This window comes from Bidens hawaiensis, unplaced genomic scaffold, assembly GCF_021521415.1.
Source record: "Bidens hawaiensis isolate Kalapana, Puna unplaced genomic scaffold, B.hawaiensis_p1.1 tig00016263_1, whole genome shotgun sequence".
In the NCBI taxonomy this organism is placed as follows: domain Eukaryota; kingdom Viridiplantae; phylum Streptophyta; class Magnoliopsida; order Asterales; family Asteraceae; genus Bidens; species Bidens hawaiensis.
The window spans coordinates 217,227-238,316 of NW_027492483.1; positions in this window are offsets into that span (position 1 = coordinate 217,227).

Below are 21,090 nucleotides of genomic sequence, written 5' to 3' on the forward strand. Positions count from 1 at the left end.
GATTCATCCCTATTGTTCTTTCTAAAATCCTTTTTATTCCTCGATTCGGGACCTCTACTTGCCCACTGGTCTGAAGGTGATGTGGTGTCGCCAATCGGTAGTGAACTCCATATCGTTCTAAGACTTTTTCCATTAAGGTATTGCAGAAGTGAGTACCTCCGTCGCTGATTAGGGCTTTTGGAGTACCGAATCATGAGAATAACTTTTTTTGAAATCGTACAACTATTCGAGCATCGTTAGTGGGACGAGCTTGTGCTTCCACCCATTTAGATACGTAGTCGACTGCTAGAAGGATGTTTTTATTTTCGAATGAGTTAGGAAATGGGCCCATGAAATCTATTCCCCATACATCAAAGACTTCACAAATTTGAATGCCTTTTTGAGACGTCTCATTTTTTGCTGAGATGTTTCCGGCTCTTTGACAAGCATCGCATGCTTGGATCAAAGCATGTGTGTTTTTGTATATGGTGGGCCAGAAAAATCCTACATCAAACACTTTTCTGACCGTAGTACGGTGTCCACCAGTAGGTCCTTCATGACAGTGTTTGAGAATATCTAAGGCTTCTTTTCTTGCTACGCATCTACGAACAACCTAATAAGCACCTATCCTAAACAAGTATGGGTCTTCCCAGAAGTAGAACTTAAGGTCGGAAAAGAATTTCTTCCGTTGTTGATGAGTAAGCCATTTTCTTAGGATTCTACAAGCTTGATTGTTCGCGAAGTCGGCAAACCAAGGACTTTCATCCTTCTCCTGTAAGACTGCTTGGATATGCATGAGAACTTCATGTGGAAAATTATCATTGATGATTTCCTCATGATGCTCCTCTGAAGATGGGCATTCTAAGCGTGATAGATGGTCTGCAGCTACATTCTCTGCTCCTTTTTTGTCTTTGACTTCTATGTCGAATTCTTGGAGTTAGAGAATCCATCGGATGAGTCTGGGTTTGGCATCTTGCTTGTTGAAGAGGTAACGTATGGCGGCATGGTTGGTGTAAACTATTGTTTTGGAAAGAACTAGGTAGGATCTAAATTTTTCAAAGGCAAAGACTACTACTAGTAACTCTTTTTCTGTTGTGGTGTAATTTTCTTGTGCATCGTTAAGAGTTTTACTAGCATAGTAAATTGGGTGAAAATGTTTTTCTTTGCGTTGTCCGAGTACGGCTCCAACTGCAAAGTCGCTTGCATCGCACATGATCTTGAATGGAAGGGTCCAATCCGGTGTAGTCATGATTGATGCGTTGACAAGTTTGTCTTTCAATATGTTGAATGATTCAACACATTCTTCAGAGAAGACGAAGGGTGCGTCTTTCTACAGAAATTTGGTCATAGGTCTAGCAATTTTGAAAAAGTCTTTTATGAAGCGGCGGTAGAATCCTACGTGACCTAAAAAACTTCTAATGGCTCTGACTGAAGTTGGTGGTGGAAGTTTGGATATGGTTTCTATTTTTGCCCTATCAACTTCTAGTCCTACTCGGGATATCTTATGACCGAGAACGATGCCTTCTTTAATCATAAAGTGGCATTTTTACCAGTTGAGTACTAAATTCACTTCTTCACACCTAGTCAACATTTTGTCTAGGTTTTTCAGACAATGATCGAAGGAGTCTCCAAAGACTGAGAAGTCGTCCATGAAAACTTCCATAGAGTGTTCAATCATATTATGAAAGATGGACCCCATGCAACGTTGGAAGGTGGCCGAAGCATTACATAGTCCAAATTGCATTCTTCGGTAGGCGAAGGTTCCATACTGACATGTAAAGGTGGTTTTCTCCTGATCTTTAGAAGCAATGGTAATCTGAAAGTATCCGGAGAATCCATCAAGAAAACAGTAGAACATTTTTCTTGATAAACGTTCAAGCATTTGATCGATAAAAGGAAGTGGAAAATGATCTTTTCTTGTGGCGTAATTAAGCTTCCGGTAGTCAATGCAAACTCGCCAGCCTGTGATGGTCCTCATTGGTATTAGCTCATCCTTCTCGTGCATTTCTACTGTCATTCCTCCCTTCGTGGGTACTACTTGAACGGGACTAACCCTAGGTGAATATGAGATTGGGTAGATTAACCCGGCATCAAGGAGTTTGATTACTTCCTTCTTGACCACATCTTGCATGTTGGGATTGAGACGTTTTTGATGTTGGACCACGGGTTTGTATTCTTCCTCCATGAGGATTTTGTGAGTACAAAAGGAAGGATTGATGCCCTTGATATCCATGATCTTCCATGTGATGGCCTTCTTATGGTTTTCTTATGTCAAAAGCGATTGCCTCGTCATTGACCCTGAGAGTGAGTTTGCCGGTGCAAACGTCAATAATAGCCTTTGCAGTGGCTAAGAAGGGTCTTCCTAAAATCAGATGTACAATTTTGTCTTCCTCCTTGTCTAGAATTACAAAATCTACTGGGAAAACAAATTTTTCAATTTTGATAAGCATGTTTTCAACAATGCCCCGAGGATATTTAACTGATCATTCAGCTAACTGAATGCTCATGTAGGTGGGCTTTGGTTCTCCTATCCCTAGTTTTACAAAACCGCATAAGGAATTAAATTAATACTAGCTCCTAGGTCAGCAAGGGCATTGCTAACAGACAAATTTCCTATGAGACAATGGATAGTAAAGCTCCCTGGATCAGTCATTTTCGGTGGCAGCTTGCTTTGGAGGACAGCTGAACATTCTTCACTCAAGGTGACATGTCAGAGCTCCTCCAGATTCCTTTTGTTGGTCAGCACTTCTTTGAGAAACTTTGCATGTGTCGGCATTTGAGAAATGGCTTTGATGAAAGGGATGTTGATGTGGAGTTGTTTGAAGAGTTCTAAAAACTTCCCGTACTGAACTTCCAATCTCTCATGTTTCAGTCGTCCAGGGTATGGAATGGGTGGAACATAAGTTCAGACTGGTTCTCTAGGTTGTACGGTGCCTGTTGGGATCAGTCTTTCTTTCGTTTTATCAGGGGATTCCTTCTCCATAACTGGTATTGAAGTTGGTGAGGCAACAGTGGTTGTGCCACTTCTTAATGTAACAGCGTGGGCTGCTGCATTTGGGTTTCTTATAGTGCTGCTTGGATGAGCGTTGGGTGGTCTCTCTGAAAATTGTTGGGCAATATGCCCGATCTGAGTTTTGTAAATACTGCAATGATGCTTGTTGACTTTGTAGGTCAGCTTCATGTTTTAACAATACTCTGCTAATATCAACAGCTCTTGAGTCGGCCTTCTTTTCTGCTACATGTGTCTTGGTCATGATTTGGATCAACATTTCTTCAATTTTTTAGTAGCTTGGATTTTGATGGCTACTGTAACTTTGATATTGAAATTGTGGTTTAGGCTGGAAGGACTGATTCGTCGGTCTCTTTTTGAATCCGGGCAGGGTTTGAGTGTTACCTCCATCCTTCCAACTGAAATTCTGGTGGTTTCTCCATCCTGGATTGTAGTTATTGCTGAAAGCGTTGTTTTTTCGAGCGATGAAATCGATTTCTTCTATGGCCATGATGACTTGTTTACAGTCACTCGTCTTATGACTTCCTCCACAAGTGTCACAGGTGAGTCTGGTTTTTGATAGCTCGGCTTGAAGTTGTTAGAATTTTTTAGAAAGGGCTTCAAGCTGTGCTGTGACAAGAGTGTTGGAATCGACATGGGGTATTCCTTTATGTGTTGATCTTGGTGGGTTGTAGGCGAAGCTCTTCTTTGCTGCTTTTTGCAGACCTCAAATTCTTCGTTAGGTGATTTGGATCCCAGGTCTCCACCGGCGATTTGGTCGATAGCCTGTTTGTTTTGACTAGATTGTGGGTCAAAGAAAGTTTGTACTTGTAACCATACACTCAGTCCATGACGTGGACATCTTCTCAAAAGACTTTTGTTTCTCTCCCATGCTGCGTGTAACGACTCATCATCATCGGTTCGGAATCCGGTAATGCTGGCTCGGTATTTGATAGTTTTATCAGGCGGAAAATACTTGAGGAGAAACTGTTCAACCATCTGGTCCCAAGTGGTGATGGAACTAGAGGAAAGAGATTCTATCCATTCCAGGGCTTGACCCCTTAGAGAGAAAGGAAAGAGTTTGAGTTTGATTTGATCGTCTGAACAGTTTTGAATTTTAAAGGTTCCACATATTCGAAAGAATAGAGATATATGAGAAAGTGCGTCTTCATCAAGGAGACCATGAAATTGAACTGAATTTTACACCATATGAATGGTTCTTGATTTGATTTCAAAATTTTCTGTGATTTCGGGTGGAGCCACTCCATTGCCGTAGCCTTCGAGAGTTGGCTAGGCATACTGGCTCATGTTCGGCTCATTGTTCTGGGCCGCCGTCATTTCTTCTGTTTGATTTTCTCCTAATATGGTGGCGTCTACTGATTCGTCTTTGATTGCTTCGGCGGTTTCTGCAGTCCGTTTACGTGCTCGTCGACGAAAGAGTCGTTCCGGTTCAGAAATTGGAGAAATAAGCTCAGGCTCAAAAGTAGAGGACATACATGGGACTAAATCAAAGTTAAAACTAAATTAAAAGTTAGTTAAAGTTAAACTACGAGTTAGACTAAGCTATTTTAAACTAAACTACAGTCTAAATTAATTAAGCTAAAGTAAAGGTTAGGTAAATAAATGTTAAAATCAGGCTAGCCGTAAAATTATATATAGTTTAATAGTAAAAAAAATAAAATGAAAGTTAAAAATTTTTACAATTATAGACAATGATTAAATTAAAACTTGAATCTTTCTTACAAACGGAGCGTTTCCCTGGAAACGGCGCCAAAAACTTGATGTGTGTTGTAAGTGTGGTTAAAATATGATGGATTGGATATTTAGCTTTTTCACAAGATCGTGTTTTAAATTTATAAAAGTGATTTCTACAAAGACTAAACACACACAAAATAGGAAAGTGTACCTATCGTATATGTAGAATAGTATTGGTAAGAACCAAGTATCGATACGTGTACACAAATGTTTCTAATAATGAATCGTGGTTTTACTTTAATCGAAGGTTTTTATCATTTTGGGGTTAATTTTTTTGAACTTTTTATAAAATATAAATACTTATTTATAATATATAGGTGACCAAGACGAGAAATTATAAACAAGTAGTTCAATTATATGAAGGTTACCATCTAAGATCAAGAATCCACTCCATTTTATCATTGATGATTAATATGTAAGCATGTGATAAACTTGCCGTAATAATATATGATAGACAGCTCCTCTTTTCTAAGCGAGCATCTATGACATAAAAGGAGTAGCATGCGCATTTTAAAGTCGACCCTTTCCTAATGTCATGCTACCATGAGAATGTCAATTTAAGTTGGCAAGTAGTTAAATAAAGTAGAAAGATTAGGATTGACTTCGATTTCTCAAATACCAATTCTAACAACTTCGGGTGGTTATATTTTAGTCACACAACCTCCCCTTGGTTGATTTAAGTAAGTTATAATTACACATTCCATTAACATATGACTTCTTTAACTAGCATGATATCCTAAGCAATTGCGTTAGCGATGCCATTTTCGAGTTACCAAAACTTAGAGAAATAGATCATAACTTATATCTCATCATTACTAAGTACAATATAAGGATCCATGTTTCTATAAGTTATCAAATTATTTATATCTTTCAAGAACATGAAACAATCATGAATGATTGCCAATATAATTGATAATCACCAACTTTGAATTGTTGAATTAAGATGGTGAAACATTTCCTTTAAAAGATAATTGTAAGATAACCATGTACTTTACTCAACTAAACCACATGTTTTATATAATTATCAAGTAAAACAAAGCTTCTTCATATATTTTATATGGTAAATGGAGTTTAGCTCATAATGAGCATAGTTATGAACATTAGAATGGATGATGATAACAAACACATGATTAAACTAGAACAATATAACCAAATGTGGATGAATCTTCCTTCTTAATGATGATGATGGATGATGATGATGATGGTTGATGATGATGAGCTCCAAGCCTTCAAACCCTTCACTAGATCTTCAATATAAGTGTTAGTGGGTGGTTTTATAAGTGAAAACCGTAAAGAATTCTCTTCAAGACACACTTCTCAAATGACACAAGAGCCTCTATTTATAGGCTGTGTGGAGATAGAAGCACGGCCACGTGCTTTATTAGGCACGAGCCCGTGTCTACGTGTCCCAGTTGCATGTTGTCAGACGTACATGATGACTCACCACGGCCCCGTGCTTCCTGAGGCACGGCCCCGTGCTTTTTAGTGGCATGTGCTAATTCTTTTTGTCGTTTCTGAAAAGTGACCACGGACCGTGGGTAAGTGGCACGGCCCCGTGCTTTAGTTCCCAGTTTTTTTGGTCTTTTCTTGTAGATTTTGTCTTTTCTGGTGTTTAGAAGCATGGGGGCGTGTTTCTTGAGGCATGGGGGCATGTTTCTTGATTTTCTTGTGTTTTCTTCCGTTTCTTCGTCTTTTCGCTTGTTTCTTCATTTGGGACTTGGTTTCACCTGAAATTATATTTTATTATGATAAGTAGCCTTCTGTGCTATGTTATTTGATAGAAATTGCAGTTTTTAGAGATTATATGATGCTAAAAAGATGTATAATTTTATGTATATCATGCCCCAACACAACGTTTCCGGTAAAACTCTAGTTAAAAATATGAAAATTGCGTCTGCTCATGTGCTCTTCCACACTGGCATGGTGCCATGGTGTTGTGGTGTTTGCATCCATCATTGGTACTAGGGGTGTCAATCATGTGGGGTTGGTGGGTTAACGGGTTGGTGGGTTAGCGTGTTGAGATTCTTCAACCTTAACCCAACCCATATTTTTATTCGTGTCGGGTCGTTTCGACCCATTTAAATTTGTGTCGTGTTCGGGTTATGTTTTGGGTCAACCCATTTTACATTCAAATATGAATATGAGTAATATCTGTTGACTTAGTATTAAATTAAACAATTTATTTCTCTTATTCATATAAAACTTGTTGATAATTTGTGATAAATCTAATTGTTTTTTTGTATTTATTTCTCATTCTCAGTTAACAAACATAGGTTCACATACTTAGTTAAAAATAAGAATAAACGAATGAAATAACACCGTAGAATACACGGTTATGTTGGGCCTAGATTTGTGTGGTTTGTACTTAGTCAATATGTGTTTGGTTAAAGCTTGTAATATGGGCTGGGATACATATGTAAACCGAGATCCCTTGGGATCTCAGTGGGCTTTTGTTTAGGTTTGGGCTTGTGTGTTTGGTTCCCTATAAATAGCATGTATAGGGTTAAAAGTTGTTCATTCATTCAGTTTTTAGCTTTGGCCATCTACGTGATTCACTACACGAGGTTGTAATTGTGATTAAGCACCCGACGTATAATAGACATACGTGTACGTATGTTTTGAAGCAATCCCCGTGCTACGTGTTTGTGTTTGCGTGTGTTCTTGAGTCACCAAGTGTTGGATTTTCGCACCAATACTTGTTTATTAATATCATAATTGTAGTGATCCGGATTCGGGACATACAATTGGTATCAAAGCCTTAGACCATTTTCAGGCTCGTTATTGTGATATCAAAGATTCAAGAATAGTGTTCCTTGGTGTTTTGATTTTTTTTCCGGTGAACAGGTGACCGGAGAGGAGATTAGTAAATTTTGGGAAAGAATTGATCTCGGTTTGGAAACAAATCAAAATCCTTTTTTCTCGGAAGTTTGCTACACTGAGATTGAGTTTGTTGAGAATCAGTGTTCTCGGCAAAGGCTAGTTCTCGGCCAAGATTAACCTGTTTTCGGCTACTGTTAGTTCTCGGCCAAGACCAGTTCTCGGCCACTGTTAGTTCTCGACTAAGGCAGTTCTCGGTTGACTTGGGTTTTTGGTCAATATTGATCGTTCTCGGTCAAATTTGATCAAAATTACCTCGTTCTCGGTCAATATTTGAGTTTTCGGTAAATCCTCGAAGTTCTCGGTCAACTTGGTTCTCTGCTGAGTAGACTGTTATCGCTGTTTGGGCCTGATCAATCTGATTTGGGCTTGATATTTGGACTTAAGTAATCTTTGGACCTCAAATCAATCAATTAATCCAATTAAGATCGAACAGTTAACAAGTGGTAACAATTCAGCCAACCCATCACTTCATCAAGAACTGGATTCCATCATGGGGACCACCACTCGTATACCCCATCTCTTGTCTCATGAGGGGTTTAGTGAATGGAAATTTCGTTTCGAAAAGTATGTTAAGATGAAAGAAGCCAAAGTTTGGAGAAGTATTATTAGGGGCCTCAAAGAATTACCTATCAAAGGGAAAACTCAACTGAGGTTATTGTGAAGCCTGTTGCACTGTATGACGATGATGACATTGCTAAAGTTGAGGAAGATGAAAAAGCTCTATCTACTCTAACCATCGCACTCACACCCAAGATTGCCCTTCAATTTAGAGAAATTCAATCTGCTAAAGAGTTGTGGGAGGCACTGATCGAGGTGTATGAGGGAAATGAAGATATGAAAAGAAGTCGTCAAAACCTGCTGCGACAAAAGTTCAACATGTTTAACCATGTTCTGGGGAAACGTTGGAAACTCAACTTCAAAGATTCATATCATTGGTGACTAAAATGAGATCTGCAAGTATCTATCTGCAAACTTCTGAAATAAACAACAAACTGGTGAACTCACTGCCAAAGAGTTAGGATATGAATGTTGCCGTTATCAAGAAGACTAAAGATCTCTACAGAATGTCTATATTTGAGATGATAGCTACTATCAAGGCATGTGATATGGATGATAAGCAAGGTGCAATAAATCATGCCAACTCCTATAGTGCAGCTCGGTACAACGTTGCTTCCAACAGTGCTCTCATTTCTCAAGACAGTTTCTCAATGTTCAAGGCTACTCAACAACCACCTCAGGGAAACTTCCAAATGTTCACATCTACTCAAGACCAATTATCTTCCATCCCACCCCAACCAGCCCCAGTATTTTTCACTAAATTGGGTTAATCTTCAAATGATACTACAAAAACCACACACTCAGGGGCTACTCCCAGTCAAAACTTCAGTCAGATTCCTTCCATCCCAAAGGAGACTCAGGAGAATATAGCTCTAATGACAGGTTTCATGAACTGTTATAATGCATTTTTAGCTGGAGACTTGGTTCAACCTGTGGTTGCTGCTGAACTTGATCAGATCCATCCTGATGATGTTGAAGAAATGGATATCTCTTGGCAAATCGCTATGGCAGTGTTTCGGGCAAAGAAGTTCACTAAGAGGACGGGTAGAAATAATTGGAACATGCCTAACAATCAGAAAGTGGGTTTTAACAAAGACACTCTTAGGTGCTACAACTGTCAGTAGCCGGGTCACTTTGCTCGTTAATGCACTAACCCAGCAAAGGATGGAAACACGGAAAGGGCATTGGTTCCAGTTGGGAATGCTTGAGGTGAGGCTGGAGGTAGCTCAGGAAATGGTGAAGGAGGAATGGTTGCTCAACAATTCTCTTGGGAGAGTCAGATGGCTGCACTCAACATTGGAAACCAGATCGCCAACTTTGCCAATGTTGAAGACACTGGAGAAGAAAATGTACTGAGGAGAAGATCAAGGAACTTCAATTTGCATATATGGCGTTCACTTCTACAAACTCATCTGAGGTAAGTTTTCAACGATGTTCTTTAGATTGTGTTAAGAAAATATAACTGTATAAGCTTCATAATGACAAATTAATAAGAGATATGGAAAGAATAAAATCTGAGAATTTTAAACTTAAGAAAAATGAAAAAGCTTTCCAAGATAAAATAGAAGCTCAACAAAAGGATATCTCTAAGCTTAAATCTGATTTTAGTATAAAGTCTTGTCATCATCTTGATGCCAAACAAGAAATCACTGAATTGACTGCTAAACTGGAAGCCTCCAAGTTAGAAATTTGGAATCTAACTAGTAAATTTGAAAGGGCTGAACTAGACTTCAAAAAATTCGATGGTTCCAGTAAAGTTGTCAACTCAATTATTGAAAATCAATTGTGGTGGAAAGAAAATGAAGGTGAGGGAATAGGCTTCAGTCAAGTTCCCCCACCATACAACCACAATTATGTCCCTACCCCTATTACCAAAGAACAGGAGGAAAAGATAAAGGACATGAAGTACGGTAAACAAGACAAAGGTGATGGAACCAGTTCTGTGAATGTTGTTCTGTCCACTTCAGATATGAACGATTCTAATGTGTCTACTTCATGTGCAGAAAAAGTAATTGTGAATTAATGGAATGATGAGGATGACGACCCATTTTTTGAATTTGATAATGACATTGTTTCTAATGTTTCTTTAAAACTTCCTGTTTTGAATTCTGCTATTCCGACTGTTTGTGTGGGCTCTATTTTAGAGAGCAGGGATTTTAATGTGGTTGATTCGGTTGAAACTTTGAATTCTAATAATGTGGTTTCTAGTAAAACTAAAAATTCAAAAAATTTCAAAAAATACATAGCACCTAAATTTGCCAAAGAGGGATTCTCTAATGACAAACAAGGTGACAAGCTCAAGGATGAAAAAAGGGGTTCTCGTAGTTTTAAGAAAACTGGTCCACACAACCAGTCCAGACGAGGAGCTGCCCAAAATGATTTTTACATAAAACGTCAAACTTGTTTTAATTGTGGCACTCCTAGTCATATTGCCAGAAATTGTCCACATCGTCCGTATGTTCCTTATTATGGATTTTATCAAAGGAATATGCCCTATATGCCTCATTACTCGTACATGCAAAGATTCAGGCATAATCAGGCTAGTCCCTCTGACGATGATTGGAATCGAAACAAATCTGGCAAGTTTAGTCCTCATCAGACCAAACCTAACATGTTTCGTGAAAGGGTTAGAAAAGGTGTTTCAAATTCAAATATAAACACTAAGTCTAAACCAAAACAAAAGGAAATGATAAATTCATCTTCTTCCAAACCCAAAACACCGGAGGTTATGACAACCATTCGTACTTATAATGCCAAGTCATACATACATAAATGGTTGCCTAAACCTCCGGCAAAAGCATCTACATAATCTATGTTTGACGATCAAAACGACATGTCATGGCAATCTGTGACAACTGTAGATGAGTCAGGGTCACCCAGTGTAACTACGGACTGGGTACCAAAATCTAACTAATCCTGCACTGTGTGCAGGAACAACTATGGAGGAATATCATCAGACCTTGGTATGTTGATAGTAGCTGTTCCAAGCACATGACAGGGGGCATTACCCAACTACACGACATTCAGACATTTAATGGTGGGTATGTGTCCTTTGCGGGAGGAGAGGAAGGAAAGATCACTCAGAAGGGTACTGTAAGTAACGATGTTTTGAAATCTGAAAATGTTAATTTTGTCCCTGAATTGAAGCATAGTCTTTTGAGCGTGTCACAAATCTGTGACAAAGAATTTTCGACTCATTTTACTCAGAAAGAGTATCTGCTTTTGAAACCTGGTATAATTATACCGGAAGACCGGATTCTTGTTCGATCACAACAAAAAGATAATGCTTATGTGATCGACATTTACAAAAATGTTCCTGATGAAATAACATGTTTGTTTTCAAAAGTGTCTAAACATAATGCCATGTTGTGGCATCGTCGTATTGGTCATGCAAATTCAAAAAACCTTAATCGTCTTGCTTAAAATGATTTGGTACGTGGTCTACCCATTAAGGATATTGTAACTATTGAAAAATGTGTGGCTTGTGCTTTGGGTAAACATCATCGAAAAACTCATAAGCCGAAGTTGATCAATAATATTTCATCTATTTTTCAATTGCTTCATATGGATCTTTTTGGACCAGTCCATGTTTTGAGTCTTTCTCGTAGCTCTTATTGTCTGGAGATTACAGATGACTACTCACGTTTCACTTGGGTGTTTTTCTTGTCTAATAAAAGTGAAGCTGCAGATTTAATCAAGAATTTTGTAGTGCTCATGGAGAACCAACTAAACCTAAAGCTGAAGGGAATTTGTTGTGATAATGGAACGGATTTAAAAAAAATGCATCATTGAATCATTTCTGTTCAGAAAGGGGGGGGGGTGCTAAGTCAGTACATCGCCGTAAGAACACCACAACAAAATGGTGTGGCTGAACGGAGAAACAGAACTCTTTTCGAAGCGGCAAGGAAAATGTTGTGTGATTCCAAACAGCCACTGTTTTTCTGGGCAGAAGCTATTAATACGGCCTGTTATGTTCAGAATCGGGTGATAATTAACAAATCCAAGATGAAGACTCCATATGAGATTGTCTATGTTCACAAACCCACTGTTGCACATTTCGGAGCTTTTGGATGTCCCTGCACACTATTGAATCTCTAGTCCACTCTAAAATTTGGGGCCACAGCTGACGAGTGTTATTTTGTTGGTTATGCGGGCAATACAGCTTACAGGGTATACAACAAGTCAACCAAGCAGATTCTAGAGTCATATGAGGTTCGTTGGCTTGAAGAGAATGAGACTGATGCTCGTGTCGGTCCGGACTGGTTATTTGATTATAATGAACTCTTCAAACCATTTAATGTATTCCAGTCCTCAACACAGAACCTTTGAGCAGTCCTACCGTGAAAGCTGCAAAAGATGACCCACAAGTAGTATCTCACATCTCTCCATTTCTGGATGATGATGCCACTAAATTAGATAATGACTCACCCACAACCAACGCTCAGCCAAAAGAAACTCCAAAAACCGAAAGCTCACCGAAATCGTCTGAAGATGCTGCTACTGTTGAGGGGGAGAGTTCTATCCATCAGATCTTCGGGAGCATACTGTTTCCCGATGATATTCCAAATGAATATGTCGCCAGCACCTCGTACTCTCACAGTACGGCGACCTCTGGTTAGAAGAATCCTCTTGTTGTTGTTAATGAGAATCTGTCTAACTTACAGTCTACCGGTGACGTTTCTGATCAGTTAATTCCATCAAGAATTCAGAAAAATCATCCAATTGAAAATGTCATAAGTCCTCTTGAAACGGGCGTGTCCACCAGAAGTCAGACTGGACACATGATTAGTTGTTTGTTCTCTTGTTTCATTTCTCAAATTTAGTCAAAGACAGTAGAAATGGCACTTCGAGAACCCAGTTGGGTTGAGGCTATGCACGAAGAGTTGAATTAGTTTGATAAGTTAAAGGTTTGGAGATTGGTTAAATTACCGGAAGGAAAGAAAGCACTTGATACACGATGGGTTTTCCGAAACAAGCAAGACGACACCGGGGTTATTTTTCGGAATAAGGCACGGTTGGTAGTTCGTGGTTTTCGTCAGGTTGAGGGACTTGATTACACTGAAGTTTATGCCCCAGTGGCTAGACTTGAGGCCATTAGAATTTTTCTGGCCTACGCATCATTCATGGGATTCACAGTGTATCAGATGGATGTCAAAACCGCATTTCTGTATGATGAAGTCAAAGAAGAGATTTATGTGGATCAGCCACCAGGTTTTGTTGACTCTAAGAAACCAAATCACATTTACAAGCTAGACAAGGCACTTTATGGGTTACATCAGGCTCCTCGGGCGTGGTATGCTACTCTGACTGCACATCTTCTAGATCATGGCTACAAGCGAGTAACCATTGATCAAACCTTGTTCCGGAAAACTGTCGGAAAAGATTTGATTCTAGTCCAGATCTATGTAGATGACATTATTTTTGGATCCACCAGCGCTGAGTTGTGCACAAAATTTAAAGGTGTAATGAAGAAAAGGTTTGAAATGAGTTCGTTGGGTGAAATGACAACTTTTCTGGGGTTACAGGTTCGGCAAAGCTCAGCAGGAATTTTACCGCATCAAGGGAAGTATGTTGAGGATATGCTGGCAAAGTTTGAACTTCAAGATCCAAGAGTGTCAACACTTCCATGGCAGAAAGGCCACTACTTCATCTGATCCTGAAGGGAGTCCCATAGATCAAGCATACTATCGATCGATGATCGGGTCTCTGATGTACCTCACAGCCAGTCGTCCTGACATCATGTTTGCAGTTTGTCAATGTGCTCGTTTCCAGGCTAATCCTAAACTCTCTCATTTAATTGCTGTTAAACGTATTTTTAGATATCTGAAGGGACAACCAAAGTTAGGTCCTTGGTATCCCAAACAATTAGAATTTGATCTTTATGCTTTTACTGATAGCAATTATGGTGGAGATGACATTGACAGGAAATCCACATCCGCTGGATGCCAGTTCTTAGGAGATCGTCTAATTTCATGGCAATGTAAGAAACAACAGACGGTGTCCACCTCAACCGTCGAAGCAGAGTATGTTGTCGCATCAGCTTGCTGTTCTCAGGTTATCTGGATGCAAAACCAACTGCTTTATTACGTTTTGGAATTTCTTGATACTCCCATTTTTTGTGATAATGATGCTGCCATTGCTATTGTGAAAAATCTTGTTCAGCACTCTAAAACCAAACACATCGATATTAAATTTCATTTTATTCGTGACTGTTTCGATCGTAAATTGATTCACCTTGAACAAATTTACACTGACAATAATGTAGCGGACTTATTTACAAAACCGTCAGAACAACCAAATTTAATGTGCTTGTGAGTTTTCTTAAAATGCTTCGTTTCGAGGATTGAGTCTTTTTGGGTATAAATTTTTACATATTTGTTTAATTTTGCACAAATTTAGGGAGAGAATAATCAAAAAGTCAAAAATAGTGTGTGTGCGTTGTTTTTATTATTAAAAAAATCAAAAATTCAAAAATGGGTGTGTGGGTAATCAAAAATTGTTGGTGCATAAATGTCAGTAATTCATAGTCTAGTGTCTGTAATTGAGTCTGTAATGATTAATTATGTTTTATATGTTTAAGCGAAGTTACTAACAAGTTCGCTGTTTAGGCGAACTTGTTAGTCAAGCGAAGTTATGGACAACTTCGCCTGAACATGCCAGGCGAAGTTGTCGTGTATATATATTCCTAGGTTACGGTTTGTTTAAGGATAATCGTTGTTCATCGAGTTGTTCAAGTTATCGTATACAGACGTGTGTGAGTCGAGAGACGTGTATTCAGTGATTATATCACGTGTTCGGTTATAATATAACGTGTTTGTTTATTCGTATCGTGTGTTTGTTTGATTCGTGTTCTACACTCGTAACGACCTACGCAGGGATTCCGCACCTGTGTAGATTGAGATATCCCGTGCAGATCCATCCAGGGAACCTACAAAAATTCAAAAATAGTGTGTGTGCGTTTTTTTTATTCTTAAATTTTTTTTTGTTTCTCAATTCATTCTTGCTTAAAATTATGTCGGTTGCTCAAGTTGGAAGGACATATACTTGTATATGGTTGGTCCGGTGTTCTACTTGTATAGTCACAGGATAGCCATTTACCTAAAGGCTGAAAGCACCTAGGGCGATTATGATAAGTTTTGTGTTTCGTATTCTTTCACTTAAAATTATGTCTGTAACTCTGAGCTGGAAGGACATGTGTTTTCATACATGTTTGGTCCGGTTAACCACTTGTGGTCATACTGGATGACCATTTACCTGAAAGCTTAAAGTGACCGGGGTGACTGAATTCTTAACACGTGTGTTTTATGTAACTCCCTGGGAAGTGATATTACTATTCAGTTAACAGCTTTTTAGAAGCTTCGAAATATTTTCAAATGAAAATTGATCCAACCTTTGGAAAATGATAGATAAATTGTTTTTGTGTGCCTAACGGGTTAGCTTAAAAGGCTCTAGAACAGTCATTGATTTGTATGGTAGCTTTTCATGATGCGTAAAAGTTGAAGTGATATAAACTAAATTTGCTAAACTTACTGTGGAGAGTCATTTTGAAGAAATGTGCATGTCTTCATATACATCTCTCCGAATGATAGGCAGAAAAGCAATTACCTAGTCATACACGAGCCCGTTAGTGTCTTGATCACCAAAGTATTGTGTTATTATGCTATTGTTACTTAAAAAAACCCCAACAAAAGAGTTTTCGTTATCTTATTAAAGTTCATATTTTAAAACTTAGAGGGTCAAACTAGAAATACAGAGATGGGGGCACACAAGTAAGTCCTGTCATGTCTCGAATGAAAGGCTTATCAGTTCACTAGCTTGTAAGTCCAACGTTCAACCTTAAAGCTTAAATTTTTGCTTATATATAAAAATCTTTTGATCAAGCACTAGGGGGTTGGAGTCAAATTGGGGTGATCTGTGGAAAGCCAAATGCGCTTTGAGAAGAGATAGGAGGCATCACAGGTCCATGAGTGATGTCCATCTAAGCTTTATACCGAACTGAACCTAACTCATATCACTGATGCAATGAAAATCATGCTAAGTTTGTTATACCTACTATCAACCTGTTTCTTTATATCATAATAACGCTGAACATGAATCCTAGTGACAGCCTCATAAACGATATGATTCCATGTTCGGATCTTTTCATAAAAGGGCGGCTTTTTTTACAAAAAAACTGAAATTTGATCCCGATGTTATAAAATTCAAGGGAGTTCTTTTGTATGTTATTGCTTATTTTCTTTTTATTTAATTTATTTCATTATATTTTATTTTACCTGTCTTGTTTGTTTTATCTCGAAACTAATCTCCTCGAAACGTTTGATTTAATTGAAGTTGGGTTATATCTAATATGGGCTTATTATGATTGGGGCTGCTTGTCATCCTTGGGTTGACATGACTTGGGTTGCTTGACTGGTTGGAGCCCATTGAGGGTTTTCGGCCCATGAGTGCTAAGGCATAAATACCCTCCAGCCTCAATTACTGGTTCTAATTCATTCAAAAACTTAAAAAAACTCTTCAATCATCTTTCTGCCGAGAACCCTCTCTTGCTTAATCTGAACACATTCAATTGTGCTATTAATCTGTGTTTGTTATCTTACAGGTAAATGAGCATAGGCTCACATTTGATCTCTCTAAAACTGGTGTTCTTGAAGAAACTAACACATGAACAGCCGGATTTTATGGATTAGTTTGAATAATGAGTCACTGGGATTTGGGGATCTCGGTTGATGATTTTAGGGTTTACTGGATTTTCTTTTTCGGTTGCAAATATGTAAAAACTCTTGGATGAGTTGCAGGTTTAATGAAGTTTACGGAGGTTTAGAGAGGATGACACATTTTCCAAGACGGAACCCAAAGGGTTCTCTGTCCACAGCTGTCAAGGTGTTCTCGGTTGACTTTCGTTGACCAAGATCACCTAGACTTGACCGAGAACACCCGTTCTCGGTTAAAAATTGACCAAGAACTTTTGTTCTCGGTTGAGCTTCGTTAACCGAAATCACAAGATTTGACCGAGAACTCATGTTCTCGCTTAAATATTGACAGAGTACTCATTTTTGACCGAGATCTCCCTTGTAACAACTGTTGGGCTTAATCAATATTATTATTGTTTCAATATGGGCCATCTAATGAGTATTTGGGCTTGTTTTCAATCTTTAGCCCAAACAACTAATAAATCTTGGGCTCTTTCAAATCAACAAATGAGTTTATCTCCACTAACTTGGTTCGTTTGGTGCAGGAATGGCTTATCAGACTCCGTTAAAATTTGTGGATACTCATAATATTGCTGGACACTTATTTGATCCACCACTGGCTCACAAGGAATTCAAATATATGATCGTCGGCCTCAATACGTGCAGAATTTCTCACACACTACGAGAGAATCATGTTATATGCAAGAAGATGATCACGGATTTTGGAATAATTCCTCAATCAACCAACGACGGCAAGATGGAGTCGTGTCGATAGACTCCAAAGTTCAAAAGAAACCCGTTAGTATTACAGAGGCTATCATTGGAGAGGTGTTGTTGTTTGGTGATCAACCAGATTACCCGACATAATACTCTACTGCTGATGATACCGAGATCCTCACCAGAATGGGTTACGAGGGTACATATCCTCCGGAAATCAAGAAGCTCTTTCACCCTTACTGGAGGTTTTTAATTCACACGTTTTTCACATGAGTGTCGGGTAGAAAAGGGGGTTCTGACGAAATAAGCCATATCCAGATATCTGTTGTCACTGCTTTGATCATGGATTGGAATTACAATTATTCCAAGTTTGTTTCAATGAAATGATGAGCAATCTGAGAGGGTAGAAGAAAGAGATGTTCCTTATGTATCCAAGATTCTTGCAAATGATCTTCAATTCTCATTACACCGATCTCGTCAAGTCTGTTGATACCTTGGATATGAAGTCAATGGGACCCAACACCTTTGGGTTAATGAAACAATCCAGAAAAGGATCCAAGATCGTATATCAGGACCTCAATGCTCTGGTAAAATTTGGACGATTTTCTAAAACAGAAGTTGAACCAATTATTGCTCAGGTTACTGATGAGCATGTGGCACCAGTTCAACCACGTGCTGCGACCTTTGAGATTTTTGATGATGAAAATGAAGAGACAGAACATCGTAACTTGGAGACCGCTCCGAGTGCCCAAGATTTAGAATATTTTGAAAGATTCAAAGAACAACTTCAGTCAATTTCTCTGAAACCTCCTCATACAGCTGCTGAAAACATTGAAGAAGATGTGACTGAAGATCCGGCTGCCGACCTCGCTCCACGCAAATGAACGAAGAAAGATCTGAGGCTTGGCGTGCTGGTTAGTGAACATGAAACAACTACAACACCAAAATCAATTGCAACCACTAGCCCACAACAACAAATTCACCAACCTGAGTCACATGCTCCAGAGACTCATGTTGAACCAAGTGCACCCACTACTAAGCCATTGATTCAAGATCAGGTGTTTGATGACTTTGTTCGTTATTTTGATTTTGAGTCAGATATTCCTCACACGGGTGAGGCTGATGCACCATTCAATGCTGCTCCCTCCAGCTCATCAGGCCCAGAAAATCAAGGTCAGTCAAGTTCAAATGTTTCTGATAAAGTTGCCTAAATTCTTGCCATGCAAGAAAAATATATGCAGAACAAAGGCAAGGGCATTGTATTAGAAGATGCTCCGGTTGACGTACAATCTCTCCAACATCGAGTCTTTGATCTCGAACAAGATTCTGTTGTTAAAGATGTACGTATTCAAGAGTTGGAAGCTAGCAACACTGATAAAGATTCCAAAATTAAAGAGCTTCAATCTAGCATGGGAGAACTAACTGCTATCTATCTAGATCTCCAACATAAACTCGTTCAAAAGTTTGGAGATGAGTTCAGAAGCAGTACTGATAAAGTGTCCAACGTTGATCAAGGTGGCAGCTTTACTGCTCGCCTAGTAGAGAACATTGATTAGTCTGAGACATTGAAACAGTATATGGACGCACCACCAATCTCCAAAGAAATGTCTGATAGAATTCAGAAGAGATTGCTGGTGATGAAAAACTCAAATCAAAATATTGAATCATCAGATCATCCAGACAGATTCATCGTCACCTTTTTTAAAGGCTTCTCAGATAAATATGGTGATCGTTCGGGAGTTGTGTCATGGGGTTTCGATGCTGAAAAGAACATGTGGTGGATTAAGAGGAAGTCAGGGGCCACTGAGTACTACAAGAAGATGAAAGATTTTGGATCATTGACTAAAGTGGATCTTAGTGACCTGATAAACTCTCCCTTCCCCAACCCAACTAATGATAAACGTGGTATAGATTTTTGGAATTTTCTGAGAAGTTAAGTTGATAGAGGCTTTCCAAACATGACAACCGCAAAGTCCTTTCTGAATAAAGCGAAGAGGGTCAAGGATCCAAAGATAGGGAAAGCAATGGTCAATGTCATGTGGCCTGCTACAAACAAGGCCACTCACACTCCTATACATGAAGCAATTCCAGATGGCACATAGGACAACATGAGGTTTTGGATGTATGATAGTGAAACTGCCACTATTGTTGTCAAACTAGAGAAAGGAAAAGGGCAATACAGATAGGTTGATCCAAGGGATCTGTTAAAGTTTGGAGAAAGAGATATCAAGACTCTCAGCTCGTTCCAGATAGTAGTTGGCCCGATCTTTGAAGCGCCTGCAAAAGAATACACAAGCATGGCGGCCTCTATTATCAGGTGCAAGTTTTGGGGTGCGCTTTAAAAGATGCTGATATTGACTACATGGAGCATGATTGAAGACCAAGCTACAAACCAAGGGGGAGATTGTTGGGCCTAGATTTGTGTGGTTTGTACTTAGTCAATATGTGTTTGGTTTAAGCTTGTAATATGGGTTGGGCTACATATGTAAACCGAGATCCCGTGAGATCTCGGTGGGCTTTTGTTTAGGTTTGGGCTTGTGTGTTTGGTTCCCTATAAATAGCATATATTGTGTAGGGTTAAAAGTTGTTCATTCATTCAGTTGTTAGCTTTGGCCGTCTACGTGATTCACTAGACGAGGTTGTAATTGTGCTTAAGCACCCGACGTATATAGACATACGTGTGTTTTGAAGCAATCCCCGGGTTACGTGTTTGTGTTTGCGTGTGTTCTTGAGTCACCAAGTGTGGATTTCCGCACCAATACTTGTTTATTTATATCATAATTGTAGTGATCCAGATTCGGGACTTACAAGTTAGAACTACTAACTGAAATTATTAAAAGTAAAAAAGTAGATAAAAGTAGTGTATAAAAAATAGTTTTACTTTTAAAAGTTAATTGATATATGAAATAATTAAAAAAAATTAAATATTTAACCTTAAAATTTAAAACAACTTATCCATAAAATAAAAAATATTAGCTTCTCTAAAATTGTTAAACGGGTTAACAAGTCAACCCACTTTTTAATGGGTCGGGTTCAGGTTGAAATATTTTTTAAACGTGTTGGGTTCGGGTTGACTTGTTTAAGAAAACGGATCGTGTCAGCCAACCCAAAACCTATATTTTTTCATGTCGGATTCGTGTTGGGTTTTGGGTCGCATCAGGAATTGACGCTCCTAATTGGTACCGTGCAAGGCTTCATGTTATATCGTATTGGTAACCACTAAAAATATTGATCATCATTGATCAATATTGAGTTGGAGCAAGTCATTGGTCATATTAGATTGTATGTAACATCCCGAAATTTCAAGATAATATTAATTATATTACTTAATAATAAAGGGAAAGTTTACTCGGGTTATCAGGAAATAAATAAAAGAATAGGAGTTGGTATGGGTCGGGCTAGTGTCGGGTAATGGACGTTGGTTATGGATTTGGATTAATTGAGATGGGTTAAATGAGAATGGGAGTTCAGGGATATAAATACCCCCAAAATCCCAAAATATATTCATTTTCACCAAACTCC